Source organism: Carassius carassius, unplaced genomic scaffold (genome assembly GCF_963082965.1).
Source record: "Carassius carassius unplaced genomic scaffold, fCarCar2.1 SCAFFOLD_95, whole genome shotgun sequence".
Classification (NCBI taxonomy): domain Eukaryota; kingdom Metazoa; phylum Chordata; class Actinopteri; order Cypriniformes; family Cyprinidae; genus Carassius; species Carassius carassius.
Genome location: NW_026774998.1, coordinates 106271 through 112848, shown reverse-complemented (window position 1 = coordinate 112848; position 6578 = coordinate 106271). Strand labels below are relative to the sequence as shown.

Sequence of the window (6578 nt, the reverse complement as noted above, 5' to 3'; positions counted from 1 at the left end):
GTCTTAGTGTTTATACTTGACTAACTGGGGCCCAGGTCAGGAAGCAGACAGACTGGCTAAACCGACCGTCTGCTAGCTGCCTCCCGTCACAGAGGTCAGTTAATTCTCAGCACATAGAGACTTTTTCACCTAGATCTCACACTATAGAGACTGTGTCTGTTCCCCGAACTAGAAAATACAAAAAACGTCCAAACCAAGTTAAGATTAACAATTTAATTGAGGTTCAACAAATAAAAAACAGAAGCAATATGGATAAACAAATGATAAAGCTTGGCTTATTGAATATCAGATCCCTTTCTACGAAAACACTTTTTGTAAATAATATGATCACTGATCATAATATAGATGTACTCTGTTTGACAGAAACCTGGCTAAAACCTGATGATTACATTATTTTAAATGAGTCCACCCCCCAAGATTACTGTTATAAACATGAGCCACGTCTAAAAGGCAAAGGTGGAGGTGTTGCTTCAATTTATAACAACGTTTTCAGGATTTCTCAGAGGGCAGGCTTCAAGTATAACTCATTTGAAGTAATGGTACTTCATATAACATTATCCAAAGAAACAAATGTTAATGATAAATCCCCTGTTATGTTTGTACTGGCTACTGTATACAGGCCACCAGGGCACCATACAGACTTTATTAAAGAGTTTGGTGATTTTACATCCGAGTTAGTTCTGGCTGCAGATAAAGTTTTAATAGTTGGTGATTTTAATATCCATGTTGATAATGAAAACGATGCATTGGGATCAGCATTTATAGACATTCTGAACTCTATTGGTGTTAGACAACACGTTTCAGGACCTACTCATTGTCAAAATCATACTCTAGATTTAATACTGTCACATGGAATTGATGTTGATGGTGTTGAAATTATTCAGCCAAGTGATGATATCTCAGATCATTATTTAGTTCTTTGCAAAATTCATATAGCCAAAATTGTAAATTCTACTTCTTGTTACAAGTATGGAAGAACCATCACTTCTAACACAAAAGACTGCTTTTTAAGTTATCTTCCTGATGTATCCAAATTCCTTAGCATATCCAAAACCTCAGAACAACTTGATGATGTAACAGAAACTATGGACTCTCTCTTTTCTAGCACTTTAAATAAAGTTGCTCCTTTACGCTTAAGGAAGGTTAAGGAAAACAGTTTGACACCATGGTATAATGAGCATACTCGCACCCTAAAGAGAGCAGCCCGAAAAATGGAGCGCAGCTGAAGGAAAACAAAACTAGAGGTATTTCGTATTGCTTGGCGGGAAAGTAACATATCCTACAGAAAAGCATTAAAAACTGCTAGATCCGATTACTTTTCTTCTCTTTTAGAAGAAAACAAACATAACCCCAGGTATTTATTCAATACAGTGGCTAAATTAACGAAAAATAAAGCCTCAACAAGTGTTGACATTTCCCAACACCACAGCAGTAATGACTTTATGAACTACTTTACTTCTAAAATCAATACTATTAGAGATAAAATTGCAACCATTCAGCCGTCAGCTACAGTATCACATCAGACAGTGCACTATAGATCCCCTGAGGAACAGTTCCACTCATTCTCTACTATAGGAGAGGAAGAATTGTATAAACTTGTTAAATCATCTAAACCAACAACATGTATGTTAGACCCTATACCATCTAAGCTCCTGAAAGAGGTGCTTCCAGAAGTCATAGATCCTCTTCTGACTATTATTAATTCCTCATTGTCATTAGGACATGTCCCCAAAACCTTCGAACTGGCTGTTATTAAGCCTCTCATCAAAAAATCACAACTTGACCCCAAAGAACTAGTTAATTATAGACCAATCTCGAATCTCCCTTTTCTGTCCAAGATACTAGAAAAGGTGGTATCCACACAATTATATTCCTTCTTAGAGAAAAATGGTATATGTGAGGATTTCCAGTCAGGATTTAGACCGTATCATAGTACTGAGACTGCTCTTCTTAGAGTTACAAATGATCTGCTCTTATCATCTGATCGTGGGTGTATCTCTCTATTAGTTTTATTGGATCTTAGTGCTGCGTTTGACACAATTGACCACGACATTCTTTTGCATAGACTTGAATACTTTGTTGGCATCAGTGGAAGTGCATTAGCATGGTTTAAATCGTACTTATATGACCGCCATCAGTTCGTAGCAGTGAATGAAGATGTATCCTATCGATCACAAGTGCAGTATGGAGTACCTCAAGGCTCAGTACTAGGGCCGCTACTCTTCACGCTTTATATGTTACCCTTGGGAGATATCATCAGGAAACATGGTGTTAGCTTTCACTGTTATGCTGATGATACTCAGCTCTATATTTCTTCGCAGCCTGGTGAAACACACCAATTTGAAAAACTAATGGATTGCATAGTCGATATAAAAAACTGGATGACGAGTAATTTCTTACTGCTAAATTCTGAAAAAACAGAGGTGTTAATTATAGGACCTAAAAACTCTGCTTGTAATAACCTGGAACACTGTCTAAGACTTGATGGTTGCTCTGTCAATTCTTCATCATCAGTTAGGAACCTAGGTGTGCTACTTGATCGCAATCTTTCCTTAGAAAGCCACGTTTCTAGCATTTGTAAAACTGCATTTTTCCATCTCAAAAATATATCTAAATTACGGCCTATGCTCTCAATGTCAAATGCAGAAATGTTAATCCATGCATTTATGACCTCAAGGTTAGATTATTGTAATGCTTTATTGGGTGGTTGTTCTGCACGCTTAGTAAACAAACTACAGCTAGTCCAAAATGCAGCAGCAAGAGTTCTTACTAGAACCAGGAAGTATGACCATATTAGCCCGGTCCTGTCAACACTGCACTGGCTCCCTATCAAGCATCGTATAGATTTTAAAATATTGCTTATTACTTATAAAGCCCTGAATGGTTTAGCACCTCAGTATTTGAATGAGCTCCTTTTACATTATAATCCTCTACGTCCGCTACGTTCTCAAAACTTAGGCAATTTGATAATACCTAGAATATCAAAATCAACTGCAGGCGGCAGATCCTTTTCCTATTTGGCGCCCAAACTCTGGAATAACCTACCTAACATTGTTCGGGAGGCAGACACACTCTTGCAGTTTAAATCTAGATTAAAGACCCATCTCTTTAACCTGGCATACACATAACATACTAATATGCTTTTATTATCCAAATCCGTTAAAGGATTTTTAGGCTGCATTAATTAGGTAAACCGGAACCGGAAACACTTCCCATAACAACCTATGTACTTGCTACATCATTAGAAGAATGGCATCTACGCTAATATTTGTCTGTTTCTCTCTTGTTCCGAGGTCACCGTGGCCACCAGATCCAGTCTGTGTCCAGATCAGAGGGTCACTGCAGTCACCCGGATCCAGTACGTATCCAGACCAGATGGTGGATCAGCACCTAGAAAGGACCTCTACATCCCTGAAAGACAGCGGAGACCAGGACAACTAGAGCCCCAGATACAGATCCCCTGTAAAGAACTTGTCTCAGAGGAGCACCAGGACAAGACCACAGGAAACAGATGATTCTTCTGCACAAATCTGACTTTGCTGCAGCCTGGAATTGAACTACTGGTTTCGTCTGGTCAGAGGAGAACTGGCCCCCCAACTGAGCCTGGTTTCTCCCAAGGTTTTTTTCTCCATTCTGTCACCGATGGAGTTTCGGTTCCTTGCCGCTGTCGCCTCTGGCTTGCTTAGTTGGGGACCCTTCATCTACAGCGATATCGTTGACTTGATTGCAAATAAATGCACAGACACTATTTAACTGAACAGAGATGACATAACTGAATCCAATGATGAACTGCCTTTAACTCTCATTTTTGCATTATTGACACTGTTTTCCTAATGAATGTTGTTCAGTTGCTTTGACGCAATGTATTTTGTTTAAAGCGCTATATAAATAAAGGTGACATTGACATTGACATACTTCCTGGTTCTAGTAAGAACTCTTGCTGCTGCATTTTGGACTAGCTGTAGTTTGTTTAGTAAGCGTGCAGAACAACCACCCAATAAAGCATTACAATAATCTAACCTTGAGGTCATAAATGCATGGATTGACATTTCTGCATTTGACATTTGTTGTGTGTGTGTGTGTGTGTGTGTGTGTGTGTATGTGAAATTTCCTTCAACATACAACTGTCCATTTATGTCTCTAAACAATTGAGCCACACTTCAAAATGTCAGAATGACACTCGATTAGGTGAAATGGTGCTTCAGTCAATATCCTACATGGACACACCTGAACCAGTTAACTGGCTCATTCTAAACCATGCTTAACAGAATCCAAATATAATTCTGTTTCATCTTTCAATGTAGCTCGTACCTGGGTTAACAGTTAAACATGGTCTTCATAAACTGATGTTTCACGCTGTACCTTCCTAATACTATGTTAACAATATTATTTACAGTAATGGATGAACTTTTAGCACAATGCAGTCAGGCAGGTGATCTATGCAGAACAGGTTTCCACTGCTCCAGAGTCCAGTGTCTGTGTGCTTTATTCACTTGGCATTATGCCACACTTGGCATTATACTGGTGAGTTTAGGCTTCATGCATCTGCTCAGCCATTGAAACCCATTCATGAACCTTCACTGCACAGTCTTTGTGCTGATATTAATGCCAGGGGTAACTCTTCAGCTCTGGAATCAGCAGAGCTCTGGCGACTTTTACACACCATGAGCCTCAGCATTCGATAAGCCGCTCTGTGACTTTATGTAGTTGTGCTGTTTCTAAATGCTATATTTCCAATAATACCACTTATAGTTGAGCATGGAATATATATCAGGGATGAAATTTCATGAACTGAAACTGGTACTGTTTTGAACAGGTACATCATAGACCAGGGCTATTCAATTGGCGGCCCGCGGAATCACCTTCATTCGGCCCGTGAGAAGAGTACGTGCAGACCGCACATATGCCTTGAATTGTTTTTGCACCATAGACTGTATAAAAACAGTTTGCACTAATTAAGTTAGTTTGTCCACAAGGTGACAACACTGGAAATTGACTGAATTGTCACTGGAAAGTGACAATTGGGCTACTTTAACAATGTTGCCACGGGTTGTTTTTCATGTCATCGGGTTGAAGCGACTCCAATAACATTATATTTATCCCCTGGAATGTGAATTTAAGCAACCCCCCCCCCCCCCCCCCCCCCCCCGAAAAGCAATTGGGCTAGTTTTGACCTTGTTTTGAATAGCGTTGGCCGGGTTTTCTTGCGAAAACCTGGCAACAACTAGAAACTATCAGTGAATGCAACATCAATAGATGGCGGCGTTGACAAGAGCTTGTGAGAGGGAGTTATGAGATATCCACAGTTTAAAAAGAGTATAAAGACAGTGTTATCCGCCATAATGCAGAAATAGCGCAGACTGGACGAAGGTAATTATCAAATGCAGTATAGTTTGAAAGTCTTGCGTTTGGCTGAACGTATGCTGGCAAGCCACTTCAGACAAGTGTGCCAGTGGCACTTCAAACGACAAAAACACACAATTATGTCAAAATACTCAGTTTCGGTGAGTGATTTTTTTTAAACACTGCCTTAAATGAGTTCTAAAGTCCAAAATAATCATAAAGAGCTGGAAAAAAACCTGATGTGTGTGAGAAATACCTCACGCACATTAGATTTTAAAGAGACACCATTGCTGTTAAAGTGAAGCTTGCTGAAAGTCTGTCATTGATGGAAATCATGGAAATGAAAAAGAGAAATCACTCAACTGTTCTAGTCGCTGATTAACTTTTGTTGCTTGAAAAAAATGTGACATGACATTCAGCCAAGTATGGTGACCCATACTCAGAATTCATGCTCTGCATTTAACCCATCCAAAGTGCACACACACACTGTGAACACACACCCGGAGCAGTGGGCAGCAATTTATGCTGTGGCGCCCAGGGAGCAGTTGGGGGTTCAAGTCGTGGTGTTGCCGGCTCGAGATTCAAACCCACAACCCCAGCGTTACGAGTCAAACTCTCTAACCACTAGGCCACGACTTCCCCAAAAAGATAAATCTATTTAGTTTATGCATATGCAATTTATAGTTTATGTGAAGATTGTTTTACATTCAATTAAGATTTGTTACATTTTTCAGAGCCTAGATAAATGTTAAAAAATAACACTTAATTATACTGTAATGTTGAATGGCTATAATTAATGGCTAAAGGGGAAGATGTTTAATAGAGACATCATCAGCAGTATTATAAAAAAAATGTTAATAATGAGACTGTAAAGAGAAGTCATTAAATATTTTAAATATACCATCTTTATGCTATTTCTTGATTCATTTGTCGGTTCAGTGTGAAATGACAATATATCAGCTCCTTGTTAGTATAGTGGACAGTATCTCCGCCTGTCACGCGGAAGACCGGGGTTCGATTCCCCGACAGGGAGACCTAGCTCTTTGGGAAGTCGTGGCCTAATGGTTAGAGAGTTGGACTCCCAATCGAAAGGTTGTGAGTTCGAGTCCCGGGCCGGCAGGAATTGTGGGTGGGGGGAGTGCATGTACAGTTCTCTCTCCACCTTCAATACCATGACTTAGGTGCCCTTGAGCAAGGCATCGAACCCCCAACTGCTCCCCGGGCGCCGCAGCATA

General features: G+C 39.8%; 1 non-coding gene across 1 annotated transcript; it reads left to right on the top strand.

Annotated features, from left to right (window-relative positions):
- Nucleotides 1-6304: 6304 nt before the first annotated feature.
- Nucleotides 6305-6376, top strand: trnad-guc (transfer RNA aspartic acid (anticodon GUC)). The gene has a single exon. It is a non-coding gene; the product is annotated as a tRNA-Asp (tRNA).
- The last annotated feature ends 202 nt before the right edge of the window (nt 6377-6578 follow it).